The sequence below is a fragment of the Mastomys coucha genome, unplaced genomic scaffold (assembly GCF_008632895.1).
Source record: "Mastomys coucha isolate ucsf_1 unplaced genomic scaffold, UCSF_Mcou_1 pScaffold3, whole genome shotgun sequence".
Taxonomy (NCBI): Eukaryota; Metazoa; Chordata; class Mammalia; order Rodentia; family Muridae; genus Mastomys; species Mastomys coucha.
The window spans coordinates 40,494,367-40,499,691 of record NW_022196909.1 but is presented as its reverse complement, the minus strand read 5'-3'; positions in this window follow the sequence as shown (position 1 = coordinate 40,499,691).

Genomic DNA, 5,325 nt, shown 5'->3' with positions numbered 1-5,325 from the left:
AAAAAAAAAAAACAACAAACGCAGTGTTTACGGCTCTATAACCAGTGGGAGCATCTAAAAGTGGTCACACCTTGGTATGCAAGGAAAAAATGGAACAGGGGCATGTGACTTGAGCCCTCCACCATATTTCTTAGTCAGTCTTACATGTTGCAGGAGGAAGCTGCAATGTCTCCCTTCCCTGACTCCAGTCACACTCCGGGCCAGCTCTACTCTCTCCAAAGCATGATCCTTCACTACCCACTGAATGAGGCGGGTTCCTTCTCAAAACCAAAGCCCATAGCCCAGTCAGCTTTCCAGGTGTCAGCTAAGTGGCCCGTCCAAAGTACCACTGCACAAACCTCTAGATTGGCTAGGTGAAACTGGGCACAGAATGCCACCTGTTCTCCCACCATTGTCCCCTAGGGCCCAATCATCCTATGAGGTTATCATATGAAAACCGCCCTTGGTCACTGTTTGCTACAGTTGGCCAGCTCTGGCAAAACCGAACACCTCTTCAGGTGCTGTTCCTTCTCCCGGTTCCCCATGGACGCCCTTCATGGGCACCCTTCTGGTGCAGAAGACACTCACAAATGCCTCTGTCTTGGCCCAAGCCTCTTAGATGGGTTGGGCCCAAGTAGATTTCCAGGGCTCCTCCCTACTCTAGTCTTCTAGGCTGCTGCCCTGGTACCACTCAGGGCTTCTCTAGCCGTGTAGGCTCCGCCCAGAAACTCCCTCCAACCCTGCCCTCCTATCAGGCACAACTGCATCTCAGAGATCCCCACCAATCCCTTCTCCAGAACCCTTGCCTTGGGGCCACTACCCTTAATCCCACCCCCACCCTCCCACCAGTCATCACCAGCCAGTTCCCTCTGGGAGCCAGATCTCAGTGAGAAGATTATTTCCCTGCTTCTGCACCATCTTGGGCCTCAGTTTCCCCCATCTGTGAAATGAAGGGGTTCACTATATAAATATATGTCTTTCCTCCATATTCACCCAATCATGACGATGGACCAGTACATTTTTACATCTCAGGTGGCCTGTGCCTGTACTCAGGTCTTGATAAATTGTAAAACCCCTCCAATTGGTGCCGCGCCAGCCTCGATGTGCAGTCGGAGACGAGGCAGGAGGTGGGACATCTGAGAGAGCTTCACATGATCAGGAGTTAGGCTGAGGCAGTGGACAGCAGCTTGGAGTACAGTTCTGAAATGAGTCTGCCAGGAGCCAGCATACCCCACTGGCTCCATGCTGAAGGGGTCTGTCCACCACTCTCTGAAGCTGGCAGGTGGCCTGACTAACTTGAGTAGCTGTCTACTGAGCAGTAGATAAAAATGTAGTGGGTGGCCCTTCCAAAGTAGTGTTTCACTTGTTGAAAGAGTTTAGTAATGTTCCAGAAGGTTATTTTGCTTGACTTAAACTGGACACTCTGGTTCATAACCCACCACCTTAAGTTTCTCTGCATTCTAAAAGAAGTCTTGGAACCCAAGAGGTGAAGAAAAACGGATTTATTTACAGTTCTGGCCAAATTAGTAAGAGGAAAAAGTTATTTTGGGTGTTTCCTTGGCTTCCTTGAATTAGGGTCCCATCTTCCATAGTGAAGATGAGTCAGGCCTGAAACAGCTTTTGGAGGCAGGAGCAGCTGGAAGGCAGGTTCCTGGGACTGTCAGACTTTCCAAGAGAGGGGCTAGCTCAGGCTCTCAACATGGGAGCCATCTGGAGAAACCCAAGTGCCTTGGTTCCTTTCCTTGCATCTCTTGTGCCAGAGTTACAGTTCTAGGCCACTGTGCTGCTTGAGTCCTCCCTACCGCGGGCAGCTAAATGCCATCCTCACACCCACCTCTCCCCCCCCAACCCCCTTCCATTCTCAAGAAGCATCGCAAAACTAGGCCCCAGACCCATAGAACTGCCTGGGTGAGAAGTTCCAGGACCAGGATAGGGACATGATGCAGACAGATCCACCCCTGGGCCTCACAGCACCCTCTAACCCCCATCCCACCGAGGCTAGGGTGTTCAATGTTCATGTACGAGAAGACAGGAGCTGCTGTGGTCCCCAGTGCCCTCCATTGGGCGAGCATGGAGTCTGTACTCACAATCATTAACTTACTGGAACATTCCTAAACTCACTAACAGCCAGATTCCAACAAGGCCCCAGACTGAAAAGCTACCAAGGAGATTCCATCTTTGTGTTCCCTTGAGAGCCAAGGATTACCCCAAAGACACCCCACAAAAAAACCTCACACAGGCTGGGAAGAAAAAACTCAGAAGGGTGGCTGCCAGTATACAGGAGCAGCAGAGAGATGAGCAGGAGACAGGGTTTATAAAGCATTTAGGGGTTGGGGTGGGGGTGGGACAGACCTGTCCAGGGTGGGGATTGGTGTGGGATTACAAGTTCTGAGCTTGAGCTTTTTATTCTGTAGGGCTGGAGCTGGGGCTGGCTGCTAAAATTCTTAGGCTGCTCTATGAGTAGAAGTTGGAAGCACTCCGAGGAGGGATATATATACATACGTGTATATATATGTATATATGTGTGTGTATACATATATATGCATGCATTTATAAAAATATGAATATATTTGTATCTATGAGTCACTTCACTGTGGCTCATATGTGCATGTGTTTCAGCCTGACTGTCACCTGGGACTGGATAATGTATGGGGGGAGGTCATCCCTGGAGAATGACCTTCTCATATTAGCAGGTAATATGTTTAGGTGGCCCAAATTCGGGTGCCAAGGAGCTCCAAAAAAAAAGGTTCTCTTCTGACACTTCCCTCCCACCGCAGAGTGACCCTTTTCTCAGTTCTCTCCAGAGAAGGCCTAAGCTCATGCACATCACGCATGTCCGCTCAACTCCAGCTTTCTCCACAAGGAGCATCACTTTACACTTGTCTTGCGACTTGACCAGAGTAACTCCATCTTTTAGACAGATGTTCAGCTCTTCTATGAGCCCAACTGCGGCACAGTAGGCCATCATCCTTCCCATCACAGTGTTCCCTGATAACAAGGGCAGTGCCAGTGCGTTATAGAAAATTTATCTTTCCTAGAATGGGTTTTCAGCGCCTCTAGTGAACCACCTCTGATGCTGCAACACTAGGGGGCGCTGTGAACCCAGATCTCATTTTGCTCTGGGTGTAAGACAATCTCATTAAAAAACAAAAAACAAAAAAAACTTGGTGTTCTGGCGCCCATGCCATTATAATCTTATTTCTTACTTTGCCTTATTATTTTTTGCCAAGGTACATTTGTCAGAATCATTGATTTGCTGGGCCCTCATTATTTGGGGGGTGAATCTTTTTTTTTTTCTGTCTCCCTAGGAAAATTATACTACATACTTAAAAAAACAAACAAACAAACAAACAAAAAAGCCCTTAACAGTCTACTGTGGTGCCTGAAGATCCATTTTCCCCCCCATGCAGGACAGGCCACAGTTAAGATTCAACCTAATGACAAGTTCAGGCCATTTTCAGCCTTTTCCTTTGCTATGTGTGAAACTCATAAAACTGCTTATTCAGAGAAAGAGAGAGAGAGTGTGTGTGTGTGTGTGGGGGGTGGCTCTCCATAGGGCTCATTTTGGGGAACTTGTTTGTCACTCATAGCAAGAGGCTCTGGTCTCTCCTGGGTTTGGGGGGTCTGAGGGAGAGGGAGTGGTACCTATTCAGAGAGTGGCCAGACGTCTTCCTCATCATTTTTGAGGGTCCTTTTCTCTCTGGGTTGTGTTTTGCCTTAAGAGTTCTTTCCTCTGAACCTTGCCAAGGCAGCTTACAGCCTTTAACCCCAGCACTCCAGAAGCAGAGGCCGGAGGCGGATCTCTGGGTGAGTTTTGAGGCCAACCTGGTCTACATACAGAGAAAAGTTCCGGGACAGCAGGGGAAACACAGAAGCGCCGTGGGGGGAAAAAAAAAAAAGAGTTCTTTTATCCATCCAAGGACCTAGGTCTTGGCTGATTGCAGATATTTCCTGAGACTGTCATCGGCCTTGTGGCTCTAGATTAGGGCTCTGCACCCATACTGCTCTTCAAGGTTCCAGTCAATCAGGGTTTCCCCTTGATTGATTCCAAAAGGAATGATTTTGTTTTGACGTTTTCTAGAAGTCCTCATTGTGTGGGATGCATGATTCTAGCATCTATTGTTCCGGATGCCACCCAAACCCTTTGCCCTCAGTTAAATTCTCATGCACTAAACACTTTTTATCCCAAATTAATTCCTGCTTTTGAACTTAGATGTACTTCCAAACTCTTGACTCAAGAGCCCCTGCCCCTGCCCCTGCCCCAGCTCCCGCCCCCTCTCCGTCAGTCCACCTTGGGCTCACAACACACAGAGCGAGCTAGTTTGCCCTCAGCAGAATGGAACCACCTTGGTCATGAACCGTGCGGGAACGCTTCTTTTCTTACCCCACCCACACCCTCTTCTCCATTGCTCCCAGCTGTCTTCATTTTCTCCGGTTGCCCACCTCTACCCCACCTGCTGAATCCCACCCTTCTCATCCCGTTTTTGTTTTTGTTTTTGTTTTTTTTGTCGTTTTTTGTTTTTTTGTTTTTTTTTCGAGACAGGGTTTCTCTGTGTAGTCCTGGCTGTCCTGGAACTTGCTCTGTAGACCAGGCTGGCCTCGAACTCAGAAATCCGCCTGCCTCTGCCTCCCAAGTGCTGGGATTAAAGGCGTGTGCCACCACCACCCAGCTCATCCCGTTTTCTTAAAGTGTGTCTGCCAACCCATGAGGGGCCTCAGCTGTGTCTCTTGTGATGGATGCCGCACGGGGAGAAAAAAGCAGCTGTGATACGTCCCAAGGCTGGCTTAGGGCCTGAGATGTCCTTCCTGACTCAGAACAGCAGGCCAGTCTCAGAGGCTTTCTAACCTTCTGCTCTACCCGCTGTGAGCATCCGCAGCCCCTGAAATCAAGCCCAGCCCATCAAAACAAACAAAACGAAACAAAACAGCTGTGTAAAATCAGGGCTTCCACCAGAAGGAACCCAGGTGGGAACTCCTTGGAAGCCATCCAGGAATCCTTCATCTGCAAACAGAAACTCTCCTGTTTTGTTTTTGTTTTTTTTTTTTTTTCCCTCAAAGTTCAGAGGAAAAGTGGCTTGATTCCACCCCTCAGTCCGTTTTCTTCGTGTCCATGGAGAAGCGAAAAGAGCGCTGGAATTTCCATTCATCGCGCCGGCCTTTTCCCCATCCTGCTTATTATAAAACAGGCGGGTTCTGCTGCTGGATCTGAAGGGAAACCGCCTGGAAGGGAGGCGACCGTAAAGCCGTGGGGGAAGGGCAGGCAAACAAGATGCCCCTTCTCCTCCAGGACCCTGAGACTCAAAACTGTCAAGACAGTTTTCCTTACAGTTGTGCCCCTGAACAGAG